Source organism: Schistocerca serialis, chromosome 11 (assembly GCF_023864345.2).
Source record: "Schistocerca serialis cubense isolate TAMUIC-IGC-003099 chromosome 11, iqSchSeri2.2, whole genome shotgun sequence".
Classification (NCBI taxonomy): domain Eukaryota; kingdom Metazoa; phylum Arthropoda; class Insecta; order Orthoptera; family Acrididae; genus Schistocerca; species Schistocerca serialis.
In genome coordinates this window covers 122,885,779-122,907,941 of record NC_064648.1, presented here as the reverse complement: position 1 = coordinate 122,907,941, position 22,163 = coordinate 122,885,779, and the positions used below count along the sequence as shown (strand labels likewise).

Genomic DNA, 22,163 nt, shown 5'->3' with positions numbered 1-22,163 from the left:
CATTGGACCTTGATTTTTGTTCTCGGTTCTCCAGCTAGTTTCCATTCCTTGCTTTGAGATTTGAGCTCCACATCGAATTCGTAAAACCAGGACTCGTCTCCAGTGATGACTCGGCTGAGAAAGTCCCCTGGTTGCTCTGCTTCCGACCAATCCTCACAGCACTCGACCCTCTTTGCTTTCTGTTCTGGCGTCAAGAGCTTCGGTACGATTTTCGCACACAATTTCTTCATTTCAAGTGTTTTTGTCAGGATTTCGTGAACGATAGTTTTGGGGATTGACAGTTCGTCAGCAATCATTCTGACTGTCAATCTACGGTCTTAAAGAACACAAGCCCGAATTCGTTCAACATTTGCATCGGAACTCGATGTCGACGGGCGTCCTGGGCGAGGGTCCCCGTTCACTTCTTCTCGGCCATCCCGGAACCTTTTTAATCACTTGTTCACGGTCGGTTCCTTCAGAGAATTGTCTCCGTAAACCTGTCTCAAACACTCAAAAATCTCACGGCTATTCTTGCCTAGCTTTGCAAGAAACTTGATACTGACGCGCTGCTCTTCAATCAGAGAGAGGTCCGTGCCGACGGCAGGTGAAAAAGGGTGACTGTCAACAAGCTGCCGCACACTCCCACCTCCACGCAGAGTATTCTGGCTCGAACTGAGCGTAGATGGGATTCATTACAGCAGTAGTCCCACCTGGCGGTGACTGCAACTTGTAACATAAAGACATTATTCATCTTTTATACGTATTTTCCGTACAAACCTCATACAGTCCGAAGTTGCACCCGCAAAACTAATATCAATGCCCTCCCACGTCCTTCCCTTCTTCCCATGTAGCATTGATAGTACGCTCTTGCTGTTTTGTACGGTAGCCTGCTTTTAGTTTTCCATTTTGACTTTTTGCAACCCCATATAGCAGTACTACATAATTAGATAAAAAAAAAGGAACGGTGAATGAGTGAAAATGGACCGATGCCAAAAAGAACACGCCACCAGCAAACTAGATCCCAGAGATAAACGTGTTTGCCCATCTTTAGTAAACACATGTAATGGACTCGCGGGATCTATTTGTATGCGCGCTGCGTAGGCGAAGCGCATGTGTTAATCTGTAGCTCGCATGCTGTTAAGAGGCGCGCCGCAGCAACAAACAGGCTGTGTGAATCATCCGTCTGGCCCATTGTCCCCACCTAACCGTGAATTATGTGACGTCACACGCTGCAATTAAATCCCGTCCGCAAACGAGGCGACCCCGCCAGAGCGGCCGCCAGTAGTTGTCGTGCCTGCCGCAAGGCAGCGCTGCGGTCGCGCGACGCTACCGCCGCCACGCGGCACGCTTCGCAACAGCAGCGTGCGACAGAACTCGCCGTGTCAGTTTGCGCTCGGCGTCCGAAGCGGTTGGTGGTGGTCCTAGACTTCGCTGGGTCCTACGCTGCTGGACTTCGCACGCGTGATTTTTTCTCGTGTCTCCTCGCGCGGGCTTCGGTTCGTCCGCCGCAAGATGCTTGACACCGCACTCTTGTCGGTAGCGAGTGCGCATCCTTCTTCCGTTCGCGAGTGCACGGCGAGGCAAATTTAAGGTGTCAACCGAAAAACCGGAGTTACAGGAATGAATCAGCGACGCACAGACTTCCGATACAACCCCGTCACCTTATTTACTGAGGATTGAAAACAAACAAATCCACAGAAAAATAAAAGAAATATATACCAGTTGAACACACGCGACAGAAAAAAAGAAAAAAAAAGTGAATGTCAACATGATAACAGTTGATGGTGGGTCGTCCAAAGATACTACGCTTAGCATTGTTTAGTTATTTTTCGCTTTTTCTGCTTTTGTTTTAGAGGAATATAGGCAGTAGTTGCAGGAAATTAGTGGTTTTAGTTTTAATCTGCTTTCATCGCCCATCCATTTTTAGTTAGTTATTTTCTTGGTTTATTTTTTTTTTTAAGAAACTGAAAAAAGTTAAATGTTTAGGAGTTTTTCTTCCGCAGATAATCTTACACGGAAAATGCCTATTTTTTTTATTGTTATTAAATCAACGGTTGCGAAATGGAAAACTTCATCAGGATACAACAATACGTATTTGTAAGCATTGTTGCACATTGACTGGAATGCAACAATGTGTCATTTCTTACAATATCTGTCAAACGGGTGTTCATTTCCACAAATTCTGATCTTTAATGGACGTAGCCAACTCTCGTGCAAGAACGTGAATTATCTGCAGAAGCTATCGGCGAAACTGGAAATTAACATGATCCGTTTTTATAGCAGTTGTTGCAAAATAGGGAACTAAGATTTCGCGATAACAAGCACGAATAAGCTTCGTTCACTGCCGACTTGAAAGCAGCGATGTGTAATTTATTCTAATACCTATAACACAGCTGACCATTTCTACAAGTTATGACCTCTAGCGGACGTAGCCCATTCGTGTCCAAGAGCATCTGCAACAGTTGCGGGGCCAAAATGAAAATAAGATGTTGCACGTACGGTACTAAAAACGTGCTTAGACGCTGATACACCGAAAGGGCCGTGTGTGCTGTAAAATAGTTGGTGCGAAATGAAATGATGCCATGGCAATATTTGCTGTGCTGTATGCATTGTGTGTTGACACGGAAGCAACACTGTTGTTATTTATTAGAGTCAATTACAAAGAATGAAAGAATTATCAAGCTACACTATTCTTGAACAAAGCCTTGCAACTTCAATGCACTGGGTGTTGCAGGCAGAAGACCTCCTTCTGTGCAATATGCAGGACATAGCTGACAATCCAGTAGGTGCCCCATGGTCTGTGATACTCTGCAGTCACAGTTTGTGGTATCCAAAGCGAAGCACCATTTCTGGAAGTTAGTCCCGTACCTTCTCGACTGCAGGACGAACACGGTTGAGTGGCCATCACACGACCCAGTTCTGTTGATGCAAGCGGGAGGATTAGTGTCAAGCCGTGGGAACGAAAACTGTGTTCTTCCTGCAGCTGCTGTTGTAGCGTGTGGTTTTCCTATTAAGCTTGATTTTTCTCTCCACATTGTCAGCTTCTATACGACGAATGTCTGGTTGCGAGTGGCGTTGGTTTAAGACAAGCTGCAATAGGTAATCCTGGGTTTGTGTACACTACCAAATCGTAAAACATGCATGCAGTACTGCATCTCGTATCATTAAACATCCACAGTGAGGCAGTAAAACAATAAAATTATGCATTGGCAAAAATCACTCCTATATTTATATCTGTTTTATTCTAATATAGGACAGAATAACAAATTTCTCCTAATTTTCTTCAGTTAGGGTCATGTTTTTATCAGACATAACATTTAGGTACACAGAATATGATCGTTCTACGCCAAAAGAAGTGACAGTTGCACAGCGCGACTGCTACGGTCGCAGGTTCGAATCCTGCCTCGGGCATGGATGTGTGTGATGTCCTTAGGTTAGTTAGGTTTAAGTAGTTCCAAGTTCTAGGGGACTGATGACCTTAGCAGTTAAGTCCCACAGTGCTCAGAGCCATTTGAAAACAGTGGCATTATCTTTATCAGCTGGAAGAACCACCGTCTCGATATCCTGGCGTTAGTATGTCAATCAGTATGTTAGTCAGTTTCGATGTAGTGTCGTTGTTCACAAAGGTTCCTCTTTCTGAATCATTGTTTCTCGTTGGAAAAAATTTCGATAAAGTGATTTCAGCTTTGTTTGAACATGTTTTGACCTCGACATATTTTTTATTCAATAACGAATTTTATGAACAGATCGACGGTGTCTCCATGGGTAGGCCTTCGAACAGAAGGCGCTGGAATCTGCTAGCTTGAAGCCCACAGTGTTTTGGAGGTATGTTGACGACACGTTTGTAGTGTGGCCCCATGGTGAAGACAAGTTAAAAGAATTTTTAGATCATCTGAATTCCATCCACAGGAAAATTGAGTTCACGATGGAAATCGAAAAAGACGGATGCCATCCATTTTTGGATGTATTGGTACGGCGCAAAGATAATGGCACTTCGGGACACGCAGTATATCGAAAACCGACCCATGTTGTTGTTGTTATGGTCTTCAGTCTTGAGACTGGTTTGATGCAGCTCTCCATGCTACTCTATCCTGTGCAAGCTTCTTCCTCTCCCAGTACCTACTGCAACCTACATCCTTCCGATTCTCCTTAGTTTATTCATCTCTTGGTCTCCCTCTACGATTTTTACCCTCCACGCTGCCCTCCAATACTAAATTCCTGATCCCTCGATGTCTCAGAACATGTCCTACCAACCGATCCCTTCTTCTGGTCAAGTTGTGCCACAAACTTCTCTTCTCCCCAATCCTATTCAGTATCTCCTCATTAGTTATGTGATCTACCCATCTAATCTTCAGCATTCTTCTGTAGCACCACATTTCGAAAGCTGCTATTCTCTTCTTGTCCAAACTAGTTATCGTCCATGTTTCAGTTCCATACATGGACGGCTACACTCCATACAAATACTTTCAGAAACGATTTCCTGACACTTAAATCTATACTCGATGTTAACAAATTTCTCTTCTTCAGAAACGCTTTCCTTGCCACTGCCAGTGTACATTTTATTTCCTCTCTACTTCGACCATCATCAGTTATTTTACTCCCTAAATAGCAAAACTCCTTTACTACTTTAAGTGTCTCATTTCCTAATCTAATTCCCTCAGCATCACCCGACTTAATTCGACTACATTCCATTATCCTCGTTTTGCTTTTGTTGATGTTCATCTTATATCCTCCTTTCAAGACACTGTTCATTCCGTTCAACTGCTCTTCCAAGTCCTTTGCTGTCTCTGACAGAATTACAATGTCATCGGCGAACCTCAAAGTTTTTATTTCTTCTAAATGGATTTTAATACCTACTCCGAATTTTTCTTTTGTTTCCTTTACTGCTTGGTCCATATACAGATTGAATAACATTGGGGAGAGGCTACAACCCTGTCTCACTCCTTTCCCAACCACTGCTTCCCTTTCATGCCCCTCGACTCTTATAACTGCCATCTGGTTTCTGTACAAATTGTAAATAGCCTTTCGCTCCCTGTATTTTACCCCTGCCACCTTCAGAATTTGAAAGAGAGTATTCCAGTTAACATTGTCAAAAGCTTTCTCTAAGTCTACAAATGCTAGAAACATAGGTTTGCCTTTTCTTAATCTTTCTTCTAAGATAAGTCGTAAGGTTAGTATTGCCTCACGTGTTCCAACATTTCTACGGAATCCAAACTGATCTTCCCCGAGGTCGGCTTCTACCAGTTTTTCCATTCGTCTGTAAAGAATTCGCGTTAGTATTTTGCAGCTGTGACTTATTAAACTGATAGTTCGGTAATTTTCACATCTGTCAGCACCTGCTTTCTTTGGGATTGGAATTATTATATTCTTCTTGAAGTCTGAGGGTATTCCGCCTGTCTCATACATCATGCTCACCAGATGGTAGAGATTTGTCATGACTGGCTCTCCCAAGGCCATCAGTAGTTCTAATGGAAAGTTGTCTATTCCCGGGGCCTTGTTTCGACTCAGGTCTTTCAGTGCTCTGTCAAACTCTTCACGCAGTATCTTATCTCCCATTTCGTCTTCATCTACATCCTCTTCCATTTCCATAATATTGTCCTGAAGTACATCGCCCTTGTATAAACCCTCTATATACTCCTTCCACCTTTCTGCCTTCCCTTCTTTGCTTAGAACTGGGTTGCCATCTGAGCTCTTGATATTCATACAAGTGGTTCTCTTCTCTCCAAAGGTCTCTTTAATTTTCCTGTAGGCAGTATCTATCTTACCCCTAGTGAGACAAGCCTCTACATCCTTACATTTGTCCTCTAGCCATCCCTGCTTAGCCATTTTTCACTTCCTGTCGATCTCATTTTTGAGACGTTTGTATTCCTTCTTGCCTGCCTCATTTACTGCATTTTGATATTTTCGCCTTTCATCAATTAAATTCAATATTTCTTCTGTTACCCAAGGATTTCTATTAGCCCTCGTCTTTTTACCTACTTGATCGTCTGCTGCCTTCACTACATCATCCCTCAGAGCTACCCATTCTTCTTCTACTGTATTTCTTTCCCCCATTCCTGTCAATTGTTCCCTTATGCTCTCCCTCAAACTCTCTACAACCTCAGGTTCCTTCAGTTTATCCAGGTCCCATCTCCTTAAATTCCCACATTTTTGCAGTTTCTTCAGTTTCAATCTGCAGTTCATAACCAATAGATTGTGGTGAGAATCCACATCTGCCCCTGGAAATGTCTTACAATTTAAAAGCTGGTTCCTAAATCTCTGTCTTACCGTTATATAATCTATCTGATACCTTTTAGTATCTCCAGGCATTCTTCCAGGTATACAACCTTCTTTTATGATTCTTGAACCAAGTGTTAGCTATGATTAAGTTATGCTCTGTGCAAAATTCTACAAGGTGGCTTCCTCTTTCATTTCTTCCCCCCAATCCATATTCACCTAGTATGTTTCCTTCTCTCCCTTTTCCTACTGACGAATTCCAGTCACCCATGACTATTAAATTTTCGTCTCCCTTCACTACCTGAATAATTTCTTTTATCTCGTCATACATTTCATCAATTTCTTCATCATCTGCAGAACTAGTTGGCATATAAACTTGTACTACTGTAGTAGGCATGGGCTTTGTGTCTATCTTGGCCACAATAATGCGTTCACTATGCTGTTTGTAGAAGCTTACCCGCACTCCTATTTTTTTATTCATAGGGATTTATATTTACGCGCGAACAGATGCCACCATCCTTCACGATGAGTGTACTCAGAACTCTAGTACACAGAGCACACGTCATTGCTGACGAGAGCAGTCTCCGCGGAAAGAGCACAACGCTGGTGCACGCACAAGTCTGTCGGAGCACACAGTTCGTCGTACAGTGTCGAAAACGGAGCACCACAGCACCCTCTGCCAGGCACTTAAATGTGATTTGCAGAGTATCCATGTAGTTGTAGACCCCTACGTGATCATATGTTGACCCCACGACACCGTCAGTTGCGATTGCAGTCGGCACGGGATCCTACCGTCGATCAATGAAAAGGTGAATCACATTTTTGATACACTGCGTCGCTGGTCGTCTCCACAAACCCCGCTATCGAGGTGAACGGCGGCTCGAAACGTGCTGCGCTTCGCGGACGCAGGTTGGTGGGAGCAGTCTTATGCTACGAGAGAAATTCTCCTGCGCTCGCATCAGACATGTGGTAGTAATCGAAGACACGCTTTCAGCTGCCAACACCTGTATCCCTTCATGCTTGATGTCTTTCCCCGGGGACGACGTCATCCTTCAGCAGTACAACTGTCCGTGTCTCGGAACCAGAACCGTGATACAGTGGTTTGTGGAGCATTGTAGTGAACTCACGTTGATGTGTAGGCGACGAAATGCGCCTCATGTAAATCCTATGGAACCCACCTGGGTCGCTATGCGGCGCCATCACCGCGTACGCAGATCAGTGGCCCATTATTAACCGAATTACATCTACATCTACATTTACATTTATACTCCGCAAGCCACCCAACGGTGTGTGGCGGAGGGCACTTTACGTGCCACTGTCATTACCTCCCTTTCCTGTTCCAGTCGCGTATGGTTCGCGGGAAGAACGATTGTCTGAAAGCCTCCGTGCGCGCTCTAATCTCTCTAATTTTACATTCGTGATCTCCTCGGGAGGTATAAGTAGGGGGAAGCAATATATTCGATACCTCATCCAGAAACGCACCCTCTCGAAACCTGGCGAGCAATCTACACCGCGATGCAGAGCGCCTCTCTTGCAGAGTCTGCCACTTGAGTTTGCTAAACATCTCCGTAACGCTATCACGGTTACCAAATAACCCTGTGACGAAACGCGCCGCTCTTCTTTGGATCTTCTCTATCTCCTCCGTCAAACCGATCTGGTACGGATCCCACACTGATGAGCAATACTCGAGTATAGGTCGAACGAGTGTTTTGTAAGCCACCTCCTTTGTTGATGGACTACATTTTCTAAGCACTCTCCCAATGAATCTCAACCTGGCGCCCACCCGCCTTACCAACAATTAATTTCCGCTATCATATAATCATACAATAAAGGATCCTTCTTTCTATGTATTCGCAATACATTACATTTGTCTATGTTAAGGGACAGTTGACACTCCCTGCACCAAGTGCCTATCCGCTGCACATCTTCCTGCATTTCGCTACAATTTTCTAATGCTGCAACTTCTCTATATACTACAGCATCATCCGCGAAAAGCCGCATGGAACTTCCGACACTATCTACTAGGTCATTTATATATATTGTGAAAAGCAATGGCCCCATAACACTCCCCTGTGGCACGCCAGAGGTTACTTTAACGTCTGTAGACGTCTCTCCATTGATAACAACATGCTGTGTTCTGTTTGCTAAAAACTCTTCAATCCAGCCACACAGCTGGTCTGATATTCCGTAGGCTCTTACTTTGTTTATCAGGCGACAGTGCGAAACTGTATCGAACGCCTTCCGGAAGTCAAGAAAAATAGCATCTACCTGGGAGCCTGTATCTAATATTTTCTGGGTCTCATGAACAAATAAAGCGAGTTGGGTCTCACACGATCGCTGTTTCCGGAATCCATGTTGATTCCTACATAGTAGATTCTGGGTTTGCAAAAACGACATGATACTCGAGCAAAAAACATGTTCTAAAATTCTACAACAGATCGACGTCAGAGATATAGGTCTATAGTTTTGCGCATCTGCTCGACGACCCTTCTTGAAGACTGGGACTACCTGTGCTCTTTTCCAATCATTTGGAACCCTCCGTTCCTCTAGAGACTTGCGGTACACGGCTGTTAGAAGGGGGGCAAGTTCTTTCGCGTACTGTGTGTAGAATCGAATTCGTATCCCGTCAGGTCCAGTGGACTTTCCTCTATTGAGTGATTCCAGTTGTTTTTCTATTCCTTGGACACTTATTTCGATGTCAGCCATTTTTTCGTTTGTGCGAGGATTTAGAGAAGGAACTGCAGTGCGGTCTTCCTCTGTGAAACAGCTTTGGAAAAAGGTGTTTAGTATTTCAGCTTTACGCGTGTCATCCTCTGTTTCAATGCCATCATCATCCCGGAGTGCCTGGATATGCTGTTTCGAGCCACTTACTGATTTAACGTAAGACCAGAACTTCCTAGGATTTTTTTCTGTCAAGTCGGTACATAGAATTTTACTTTCGAATTCACTGAACGCTTCACGCATAGCCCTCCTTACGCTAACTTTGACATCGTTTAGCTTCTGTTTGTCTGAGAGGTTTTGGCTGCGTTTAAACTTGGAGTGAAGCTCCATCATCTGTGGGCAACGGCCTTGCCGCAGTGGCTACACCGGTTCCCGTGAGATCACCGAAGTTAAGCGCTGTCGGGCGTGGTCGGCACTTGGATGGGTGACCATCCAGGCTGCCATGCGCTGCTGACTGGACTCAGCCTCGTGATGCCAATTGAGGAGCTACTCGAGCGAATAGTAGCGGCTTCGGTCAAGAATACCATCTTACGACCGGGAGAGCGGTGTGCTGACCCCACGCCCCTCCTATCCGCATCCTCTACTGACAAGGGAACCTCCCCATCGCACCCCCCTCAGATTTAGTTATAAGTTTTCCCAGTGGATAGGCCTTGAAAAACTGAACACAGATCAATCGAGAAAACAGGAAGAAGCTTTGTCGAACTATGAAAAAAATAAGCAAAATATACAAATTGAGTAGTCGATGTGTAGTATAAGACGCATCAAGGACAATATGATCTAAGGAGCGCCGTGGTCTCGTGGTTAGCGTAAGCAACTGCGGTACGAGAGGACCTCGGTTCAAGTCTTCCGTCGAGTAAAAATTTTAACTTTTTTATTTTCTAGCAATTGACGTGTGTCAATTATCAAAGTTCAGGCACTCACACAATCAACTTCGCTCTCGAAAATTCCAGGACATGTTCAGATTTGCTTGGACATATCCAGGGTTTGACGGTCTACACACGGAAAAAATTGGAAAACGTTAAAAACATATGTTTTAACAGAGCACAGGGAAAACTGTGTCACTGTGAAACTGTTGCATTCATTTGTTGCAGTTTATGTGACAAACTCTTATGTTTTCATCACTTTTTTGCGAGTTATTATCACATCCACAAGAAAACCTAAATTGGGCAAGGTAGAAGAATCTTTTTACCCATTCGCCAAGTGTACAAGTTAGGTGGGTCGACAAAATATTCCTGTCATGTGACGCACATGCCGTCACCAGTGTCGTATAGAATATATCAGACGTGTTTTCCTGTGGAGGAATCGGTTGACCTATGACCTTGCGATCAAATGTTTTCGGTTCCCATTGGAGAGGCACGCCCTTTCGTCTACTAATCGCACGGTTTTGCGATGCGGTCGCAAAACACAGACACTAAACTTATTACAGTGAACAGAGACGTCAATGAACGAACTGACAGATCGTAACTTTGCGAAAATAAATAAAGTAAAATTTTGACCTGGGGGAAGACTTGAACCAAGGACCTCTCGTTCCGCAGTTGTTCACGCTAACCACGGGACCATGGCGCTCCTGAACTGACACTCTGCTTGATGTTGCTTATCTTGCACATGGACTACTCAGTTTGTATATTTTACTTATTTTTTCCATAGTTCCACACAACTTCTTCCTGTTTTCTCGATTGATCTGTGTTCAGTTTTTCAAGGCCTGTCCACTGTGCCAACTTATAACTAAATCTGAGGGGGGTGCGATGGGGAGGTTCCCTTGTGAGGATGACACGGCGGTCGGATGGTCCCGGTCGGCCACTCGTGGCCTGAAGACGGAGTGCTTTTTACATGATCTGTGCGTAGACATCTAAAGGCAGATACCTCCACAAACCTACCAACGAACTGTCGGATCCCTGATTCGCAGAATCAGTGGTGTACTTCGTTCCAAAGACGGCAAGCAATTTATTAAGCCGGTGGTCATAAAGTTTTGGGTCATTTATGCATGTCCACAGTCCGTGGTCTGGTGGCTAGCGTTGCTGCCTCCGGATCACGGTATTCCGGGTTCGATTCCCGGCCGTGTTGGAGATTTTCTCTGTCCAGGGACTGGGTGTTTGTGTTGTCCTCATCATTTCATCATCATTTGTTAACATGGCGAGACTGGACTGTGTAAAGGTTGGGACTTTGTATGGGTGCTGACAAACGCGCAGTTGAGCATCCCACAAACCAAACATCATCATCAGTGAATATTGACCTCTGCTGACATCTGTTAAGCCGCACTAGGGCACTTGAGCGTGTACTAAGTGTATAGAATCTAACAAAATTCGCGAAATTCTTCATGTTCTGCACTTCTGACGTAATTGATTGCAAAAAAAATCGATAAAAGGTGCTATTATGCAAGTTATTGCAGTATATGCACTGAAGCTATTCCCAGTCCCATCGACCGAACAGAGCAGCCACAGCTTGCGCAGTATGCGCCCGCGCATTGTGGTGCAAAATGATGCGTGGGTTGTGCAGAAAGTGTCGCGGCATCTTTCGCAAAGCTGGTCGCAGGTGATGCTGCAAAAACGACCAGCTTTGGAAAGAAGTGGGGACACTTTCTGCCCAACCCACCCATCATTTTGCACGACAATGCGCGGGCGCATACAGCGCAAGCTGTGGCTGCTCTGTTCGCCCGATGGGGTTGGGAAGTACTGTACCATCCACCATACTGCCCGGACTTAAGTCGTTGTGACTTTGACTTAGTTCCGAAATGAAGGAACCAGTTCATGGCATTCGCTTCAGAACTGTTCCGGAGATTCGACAGGCAGTAGACCGCTCCATACGCACCATCAACGGACCAGGCTCTTCTAGCGGTATACTACGCCTTCCACATCGCTGGGAACGGGTTCTACACAACGCTGGTGACTACTTTGAAGGACAGTAACAGGGGCAAACGTGTAACTCTTTTGTACCTGTTGTGAGTAAGTAGTTGCCACTAGTTAAGTTCCAACCTTAAATCTTTTAGGTAAAATTGAAACTGGTGATAAAGGGTTCAGAACTGATTATATTGAGACACGGAACCAATGGTCGGAAACGGACATTTATTGAGTTATGGATGTGCACAACGTACATCACGTAACAGCAACGTAGCTCACAGTAATTCTACAAAGCGACAACCGCCAGTCTCAGAGCATGTACTGCAACTGCGTATGCAGTTCTGTCGCATACTCTCAAAGATCACACTGGTATGCTGTTCATCAATGGTAGCACAAAAGGTCGAATCACCAGACTGACGTACAGTTTTGGTGTCCGGGTGCGTGAGATAACCACCAGAGGTTCCTGCTGTCATACGAAATCGCTCCCCGCACCGTAATTCCAAGTGTAGGTCTACTAGTGAATACACCGGATCCCGTGATATCACCGAAGTTAAGCGCTATCGGGCGTGGTCGGCACTTGGATGGGTGACCATCCAGGCCACCATGCGCTGTTGCCATTTTTCGGGGTGCACTCAGCCTTGTGATTTCAATTCAGGAGCTACTCGACCGAATAGTAGCGGCTCCGGTCAAGAATACCTTCTTACGACCGGGAAGGCGGTGTGCTGAACCCACAACCCTCCTATCCGCATCCTCCACTGAGGATGACACGGCGGACGGATGGTCCCGGTCGGCCACTCGTTGCCTGAAGACGCTTTTTAGATGATCTGTGCGTAGACATCTAAAGCCAGATACCTCCACAAACCTACCAACGAAATGTCGGATCCCTGATACGTAGATTCAGTGGTGTTTCGTTCCAAAGACGGGCAAACAAGCTGTTAAGCCGGTGATAATAATGTTTTAGCTAAAATAGTGCATGTCCGCTGTTCGTGGTCTAGTGGGTAGTGTTTTTGCCTCTGGATCACGGTATAGCGTGCTCGATTCTCGGCCGTGTTGGAGATTTTATCTTCCCAGGCACTGGGTGCTTGTGTTGTCCTCATCATTTCATCATCATGTTACTTAAAATCCGTCTTCATTGCAAATTTTTTATTCATATGACCGGTTTCGGTTCATTCAGAACCATCTTCAGATCTAATATTTCATTCACAGGAGTAACCCGTCCAAATCCAGCAACTTTCACATGCTACGTCACGAAGTTGCTGGATTTGGACGGGTTACTCCTGTAACTGAAATATCAGATCTGAAGATGGTTCTGAATGAACCGAAACCGGTCATATGAATAAAAAATTAATCAAGACGGATTTTAAGTAACATTATAAAGTCACTGATTGCTTATTCATGTTCTGCATTTCTGGCGTAATTCATTGCACAGAAAAAATCGATAAAAATGTATTATGCAAGTTATTGCAGTATATGCACTGAAGCTAGAAAAATGATGTAATATGCTTTTTAAAGGTTTCCAAAGACGTTAGCCATATTTGGGATTTGAAATGAACCAGTGGCAACGGACGACAATTTGTGCTGGATCGGAACTCAAATCCGGATCTCCTACTTAACGCGAGCGGTCGCTTAGACACAATCGGTCGTCCGAGCAAACTTCCCATACGACCCAAACTCCCAGCTAGTTCACGCTACTGGCGTAGCGTCACTCACCCATGAAACCCTTTTTCGCCATTTGGGATTCCCGGAAGCGATCGGACTTGGCGTGCGTCCACCGTGAACGAACTGATCTTTAGTTGTCGCACCTTATACAGGGTGCTCCATTGATAGTGATCAGGAAATAACTCACGAAATAAGCATCAAACAAATAAACTACAAAGAACGAAACTCGTCTAGCTTGAAGTGCGAAACCAGATGGCGCTATGGTTGCCCCGCTAGATGGCGCTGCCATAGGTCAAACGGATATCAACTGCGGTTTTTTAAAAAAATAGGAACGCCCATTTTTTATTACATATTCGTGTAGTACGTAAAGAAATATGAATGTTTTAGTTGGACCACATCTTTCGCTTTGTGATAGATGGCGCTGTTATAGTCACAAACGTGTAAGTACGTGGTATCACGTAACATTCCGCCAGTGCGGACGGTATTTGCTTCGTGATACATTGCCCGTGTTAAAATGGACAGTTTACCAACTGCGGTAAAGGTCCATATCGTGTTGATGTATGGCTATTGTGATCAAAATGCCCAACGGGCGTGTGCTATGTATGCTGCTCGGTTTCCTGGATGACATCATCCAAGTGTCCGGACCGTTCGCTGGATAGTTACGTTATTTAAGGAAACAGGAAGTGTCCAGCCATATGTGAAACGCCAACCACGACCTGCAACAAATGATGACGCCCAAGCAGGTGTTTTAGCTGCTGTTGTGGCTAATCCGCACATCAGTAGCAGACAAATGGCGCGAGAATCGGGAATCTCAATAACGTCGGTGTTGAGAATGCTACATCAACATCGACTGCACCCGTACCACATTTCTGTGCACCAGGAATTGCATGGCGACGACTTTGAACGTCGTGTACAGTTCTGCCACTGGGCACTAGAGAAATTACGGGACGATGACAGATGTTTTGCACGCGTTCTATTTAGCGACGCAGCGTCATTCACCAACAGCGGTAACGTAAACCGGCATAATATGGACTATTAGGCAACGGAAAATCCACGATGGCTGCGACAAGTGGAACATCAGCGACCTTGGCGGGTTAATGTATGGTGCGGCATTATGGGAGGAAGGATAATTGGCCTCTATTTTATCGATGGCAATCTAAATGGTGCAATGTATGCCGATTTCCGACGTAATGTTCTACCGATGTTACTACAAGATTTTTCACTGCATGACAGAATGGTGATGTACTTCCAACATGATAGATGTCCGGCACATCTCGCGTGCGATTGAAGCGGTATTGAATAGCGTATTTCATGACAGGTGAATTGGTCGTCGAAGCACCATACTGTGGCTCGCACGTTCACCGGATCTGACGTCCCCGGATTTCTTTCTGGGGGGAAAGTTGAAGGACATTTGCTATCGTGATCCACCGACAACGCCTGACTACATGCGGCAGCGCATTATCAATGCATATGCGAACATTAAGGAAGCAAACTACTCGCTGTTGAGAGGAATGTCATTACTCGTATTGCCAAATGCATTGAGGTTGACAGACATAATTTTGAGTATTTATTGCATTAATGTAGTATTTACAGGTAATCACGCTGTAACAGCATGCGTTCTCAGAAATGATAAGTTCTCAAAGGTGTTGGTGTAGGGTAAGGTGTCGAAATTGAGTGACTGTAGGAACATAAAATACGATTTAGACAAATTTTTCAGTTGGTGCGATGAACGGCAGCTAACCCTAAATGTGGAAAAATCTAAGTTAATGCTGATCAGTAGGAAGATGAAACCTGTAATTTTTCGTTTAGAATATTACAACTGTCCTGCTTGATGCAGTCAAGTTGTTTAAATATCTCGGTGTAGCGTTACAAAGCGATATGAGGTGGAAAGATCATGTGAGAACTGTGGTAGGAAACGCGAATGATCGATTTCGGTTTATTGGGAGAATTTTGGGAAAGAGTGTTCACCTGTAAAGGAGACCGTATATTGGACTGTGGTGCGACCTATTCTTCAGTGCTGCTGGAGTCATTGGGATCCATACCATGTCAGATTGAAGGAACCACATATAGCACGCTAGTGCAATCAGTTCTTGAGTACTGCTCGAGAGTTTGGGATCTGTACCAGGCCAGACTGATGGAACCGCACATAGGATGCTAGCACGACCAGTTCTTGAGTACTACTCGAGAGTTTGGGATCCATGCCAGGTCAGATTGATGGAACCACACATAGGACGCTAGTGCGACCAGTTCTTGAGTACTGCTCGAGAGTTTGGGATCCATACCAGATCGGATTAATGGAACCACACATAGGACCCTACGGGTTCCCGGGTTCGATTCCCAGTGGGGTCAGGGATTTTCTCTGCCTCGTGATGACTGGGTGTTGTGTGATGTCCTTAGGTTAGTTAGGTTTAAGTAGTTCTAAGTTCGAGGGGACTGATGACCATAGATAATAAGTCCCATAGTACTTAGAGCCATAGGACGCTAGTGCGACCATTCTTGAGTACTGTTCGAGAGTTTGGGATCCATACCAGGTCGGATTCAATGAACCACACGTAGGACGCTGGTGCGACCAGTTCTTGAGTACTGCTCGAGAGTTTGGGATCCGTACCAGGTCAAATTGAAGGAACCACACATAGGACGCTAGTGTGACCAGTTAGTGAGTACTGCTCGAGAGTTTGGGATCCATACCAGGTCGGATTGATGGAACCACACATAGGACGCTGGTGCGACCATTTCTTGAGTACTGCTCGAGAGTTTGGGATCCGTGCCAGGTCGGATTGATGGAACCACACATAGGACGCTAGTGCGACCAGTTCGTGAGTACTGTTCGGGCGTTCGGGATTCGTACCAGGTCGGATTCAAGGAACCACATATAGGACGCTAGTGTGACCAGTTCTTGACTACTGCTCGAGAGTTTGGTATCCGTACCAGGTCGGATTCAAGGAACCACATATAGGACGATAGGACGCTAGTGCGACCAGTTCTTGAGTACTGTTCGAGAGTTTGGGATCTGTACCAGGTCGGATTGATGGAACCACACATAGCACGCTAGTGCGACCAGTTCTTGAGTACTGCTCGCGAGTTTGGGATCCATACCAGGTCGGATTGATGGAAACACATAGCACGCTAGTGCGACCAGTTCTTGAGTACTGCTCGAGAGTTTGGGATCCATACCAGGTCGGATTGATGGAACCACACATAGCACGCTAGTGCGACCAGTTCTTCAGTACTGCTCGAGAGTTTGGGATCCATACCAGGTCGGATTGATGGAACCACACATAGGACGCTAGTGTGACCAGTTCTTGAGTACTGCTCGAGAGTTTGGGATCCATACCAGGTCGGATTGATGGAACCACACATAGGACGCTGGTGCGACCATTTCTTGAGTACTGCTCGAGAGTTTGGTATCCGTACCAGGTCGGATTAATGGAACCACACATAGGACGCTAGTGCGACCAGTTCGTAAGTACTGCTCGAGAGTTTGGGATCCGTACCAGGTGGGATTCAAGGAACCACATATAGGACGCTAGTGCGACCAGTTCTTGAGTACTGCTTGAGAGTTTGTTATCCGTACCAGGTCGGATTCAAGGAACCACATATAGGACGATAGGACGCTAGTGCGACCAGTTCTTGAGTACTGTTCGAGAGTTTGGGGTACTGTTCGAGAGTTTGGAATCTGTACCAGGTCGGATTGATGGAACCACACATAGCACGCTAGTGCGACCAGTTCTTGAGTACTGCTCGCGAGTTTGGGATCCATACCAGGTTGGATTGATGGAACCACACATAGCACGCTAGTGCGACCAGTTCTTGAGTACTGCTCGAGAGTTTGGGATCCATACCAGGTCGGATTGATGGAACCACACATAGCACGCTAGTGCGACGAGTTCTTCAGTACTGCTCGAGAGTTTGGGATCCATACCAGGTCGGATTGATGGAACCACACATAGGACGCTAGTGTGACCAGTTCTTGAGTACTGTTCGAGAGTTTGGGATCCATACCAGGTCGGATTAATAGTACCACACATAGGACGCTAGTGCGACCAGTTCTTGAGTACTGCTCGAGAGTTTGGGATCTGTACCAGGTCGGATTGATGGAACCACACATAGGAAGCTAGTGTGACCAGTTCTTGAATACTGTTCGAGAGTTTGGGATCCGTACCAGGTCGGATTGATAGTACCACACATAGGACGCTACTGCGACCAGTTCTTGAGTACTGTTCTAGAGTTTGGGATTCATACGAGGTCGGATTGAAGGAACCACATATAGGACGCTAGTGCGATCCGTTCTTGAGCACTGCTCGATAGTTTGGTATCTGTACCAGTTCGGATTTAAGGAAGACATCGAAGCAATTCAGAGGTGGGCTGCTGGAATTGTTACCGGTAGGTTCGAACAAAACTTAAGTGTTGCAGAGATGCTTTGGCAATACGAATGGGAATCCCTGGAGGGAAGGTGGCGTTCTTTTCGAAAACACTATTCAGAAAATTTGAAGCTGCCTGCCAAACGATTCTACCGCTGTCAACATACACTGCATGTAAGTGCCACAAAGATAAGAAACGAGAAATTAGGTCTCATACGGAGGCATATAGACAGTCGCTTTTCCTTCGCTCTGTTTGCGAGTGGAACAGGAAGTGAAATGACAAGTAGTGATACACTATCCGATATGCACCTTACTGTATCTTGTGGTGTACCTATGTAGATGTAGATGTAGATGTAGATGTAGATGTAGATGTAGATGTAGATAACCACCATGCAGTTTCCGTACGGTTGCTCCTGCGCGCGAGCTTACTAATTCGAATGCCGATTTATGCCCGCACTGGTCATTATGCGCACCCCTGTGAATAGACTCATCTGCTTGTTAACTGCAAAGCAACACTCTATTATCTTTTAAAGTCTGCAAATCGTCCGTTCATGTCTAGAGCTATTGATCTGTAACCTCCGTAGCCAACGCGCGAGCAAGAACGTGAATTATCTGCGACAGTTGTGGGGGCGAAAATGAAGATTAATGCGGTGTTGCTCCCATTGTGCTAAAATGCTCGCGAGGGAAGTGTCACACACAATAGTTGCTTTCAGCATTCTATAGCTGGCAGCGTTTTCTAGGCATACTGTCTTACGTACCACGGTACGGAGTAGCACTATTGTACAAGGGAACGGGCGATCTAAGACTATATCTGTCTTTTTTACACGCAGCATGGGACTTCAAGGTTTTGAAATACCCTTACGAGAAAACTACTTAAGAGTGCAATTCGGTGATGGGATTACAGGATATTTAATTCTGCGTGCTCGAAATAATAAGAGAGTTAATATTTAATTAATAATTGAATTTCGAGTGATTGATTATTTGTGTATCTTTTCGACCACCGGAAATGGGAACAATAGGGTCTTGAAAATAGGTTATTAATATGATAATCGGATAAAGTAAAGGCTGGCCGGAGTGGCCATGCGGTTCTAGGCGCTACAGTCTGGAGTCGAGCGACCGCTATGGTCGCAGGTTCGAATCCTGCCTCGGGCATGGATGTGTGTGATGTCCTTAGGTTAGTTAGGTTTAATTAGTTCTAAGTTCTAGGCGACTGATGACCTCAGAAGTTAAGTCGCACAGTGCTCAGAGCCATTTGAACCATTTTTGATAAAGTAAAACACGGGTAAAGAATTGTAGTCGAATTACTTTGCGTCATGCTACAGGAATATAACGGTGATTCCGTGATGAGGTTACAAACTTTCAGAGACGACGGAGAAATATGAATGTATCTGTTGCATGTAAGAGACCCTTGTCTGCAAACCGACAGAGTCGAAAGTTAACAAACGAAATTGGTTCTGATACTTCTGAAAGTGGAATACATGTGGCGGTAGTGTTGTTGCTAAGTCTGAAGGGTAGGCAACATTGTTACTGATATGGATAAGGTAAATGTAAGTGGTTATAAGCTCTCTGCACATGTAATGAGAGAAAATATGGAGAAAGGAGGAGTTGCCATATATGTCAAAAGTTATCATTGTGCAAAAAGTATAGAAACAAAAAAGTTTTGTGTAGAGAAACATATAGAAGCATGTGCCTGTGAGCTTAAATTAAATAAAGGCACATTTATAATTGTAACTGTATATAGGTCCCCATCAGGAAATTTTCATCTATTTCTGAAAAATTTGGACTCCTTGTTGTGCTATCTGTCAGACAGGGGGAAGCAAATTATTATTTGTGGGGACTTCAATGTAGATTCTCTGAAAGAGGGTAATAGGAAAAATGACCTTGAAGTATTACTCGGTTCTTTCAATTTGACACCCGTTATTGATTTTCCTACTCGGGTGGTAAAGGATAGCAGCTCACTGATAGATAACTTCTTTATAGACCAAGATAAGTTTAACCAGATAAATGCTCAGCCTGTTGAGAATGGTCTTTCTGATCATGGTGCACAGCTAGTTACAATATATGACATAGCTCCATTCAGCAATACTAAACAGTCCTCCAAAGTAGTACATTCAGTCAACGATTTAACAATTGCAAATTTCAGGGAAAGCCTACAGCAGTTAGACTGGGATGAGGTGTACCGTGAACCTGATGCCAATTTAAAATATAATTTATTTCATGACATTTTTGTAAATGCATTTGAAAACTGCTTCCCCAAGAAAATAGTTAAATATACTCGTAAGAAACCTTGTAACAAACCATGGCTTACTAAGGGTATAAAAATATCTTGTAACCGGAAAAGGGAAATGTATCTGACAGCAAGAAAGAGTAGTGACCCAGAAACTATCAAAAATTATAAAAACTACTGTGTTATATTAAGAAAAGTTATTAAAAAATCCAGAAGTATGTGTATCATGTCTGAAATCAGCAACTCTGATAATAAAATTAAAACAATTTGGAATATTATTAAAAGAGAAACAGGTCAACCAAGAGCAGAGGAAGACAGTATTACCATCAAATTGAATGAAAACTTTACAAACAAAAAGTCAGAAGTTGAAAATATTTTTAATAATCATTTTCTAAATGTTGTGGATATAGTAGGATCCAGGTGTTCATTAGAAGATGCTAGGCTGTTAATGGAAGAGGCCATACCTATGCAATTTGATACAATTGAAATCTCACCCACTTCTCCCTCTGAAATTAGGAAAATAATAAACTTGCTTAAAAGCAAAAACTCACATGGAATTGATGGCATTTCCAGCAAAATACTAAAAGCTTGTTCTCAACAGATAAGTAAGATTCTCAGCCACCTGTGTAATAGCTCTCTGGAACAGGGCATTTTCCCTGATAGACTGAAATATGCTATTGTTATACCTTTGCATAAAAAGGGGGATAGATCTGATGTCAACAATTACCGTCCAATCTCCCTTCTAACAGCTTTATCCAAAATTTTTGAGAAAGTAATGTATTCAAGAGTAGCTTCACATATCTGTAAAAATGAAGTACTAACAAAATGTCAGTTTGGTTTGCAGAAAGGTTTTTCAACAGAAAATGCCATATATGCTTTCACCAGTCAAATTTTGAATGATCTGAATAACCGAACACCTCCCATTGGGATTTTTTGTGATCTCTCAAAGGCTTTTGATTGTGTAAATCATGAAATTCTGCTAGACAAGCTCAAGCATTGTGGCATGAGTGGGACAGTGCACAAATGGTTTAATTCGTACCTAACTGGAAGAGTACAGAAAGTTGAAATAAGTAGTTCTCGTAACATGCAAAGATCAGCACATTCCTCAAACTGGGGAACTATCAAGAATGGGGTTCCACAAGGGTCAGTCTTGGGTCCTTTGTTGTTCTTATTATATATTAATGACTTGCCATTCTATATTCATGAAGAGGCAAAGTTAGTTCTCTTTGCTGATGATACAAGTATAGTAATCACACCTGAGAAACAAGAATTAACTGATGAAATTGTCAATACTGTCTTTCAGAAAATTACTAAGTGGTTCCTTGTAAACGGACTCTCACTGAATTTTGATAAGACACAGTACATACAGTTCCGTACAGTGAATGGTATGACGCCATTAATAAATATAGACCTTAATCAGAAGCATATAGCTAAGGTAGAATATTCCAAATTTTTAGGTATGTCCATTGATGAGAGATTAAATTGGAAGAAACACATTGATGATCTGCTGAAACGTTTGAGTTCAGCTACTTATGCAATAAGGGTCATTGCAAATTTTGGTGATAAACATCTTAGTAAATTAGCTTACTACGCCTATTTTCACTCATTGCTTTCATATGGCATCATATTTTGGGGTAATTCATCACTGAGGAATAAAGTATTTATTGCACAGAAGCGTGTAATCAGAATAATAGCTGGAGTCCACCCAAGATCATCCTGCAGACATTTATTTAAGGATCTAGGGATATTCACAGTAGCTTCTCAGTATATATACTCTCTTATGAAATTTGTTATTAACAACCAAACCCAATTCAAAAGTAATAGCAGTGTGCATAACTACAATACTAGGGGAAAGGACGATCTTCACTATTCAAGATTAAATCTAACTTTGGCACAGAAAGGGGTGAATTAATCTGGCACTAAAGTCTTTGGTCACTTACCAAATAGTATCAAAAGTCTGACAGATAACCAACAAGTATTTAAGAAGAAATTAAAAGAATTTCTGAATGACAACTCCTTCTACTCCATAGAGGAATTTTTAGATATAAATTAAGAAAAAAAATATAAAAAAATAAAAATACACAAAAAAATAAAGTTGTTATATTAACTTAAGTATGTTGTTAAATTAACCTAATTATGTCATGTATTGGAAAATTTGACTCG

General features: G+C 43.7%; 1 protein-coding gene and 1 pseudogene across 1 annotated transcript in view; both read left to right on the top strand.

Moving 5' to 3' along the window:
* Window positions 1-22,163, top strand: part of LOC126426524 (uncharacterized) — an 804,696-nt gene that overhangs the window by 317,247 nt on the left and 465,286 nt on the right. The gene's annotated exons all lie outside the window — the stretch shown is intronic.
* LOC126427560 (5S ribosomal RNA) lies at window positions 9,255-9,372 on the top strand (annotated as a pseudogene).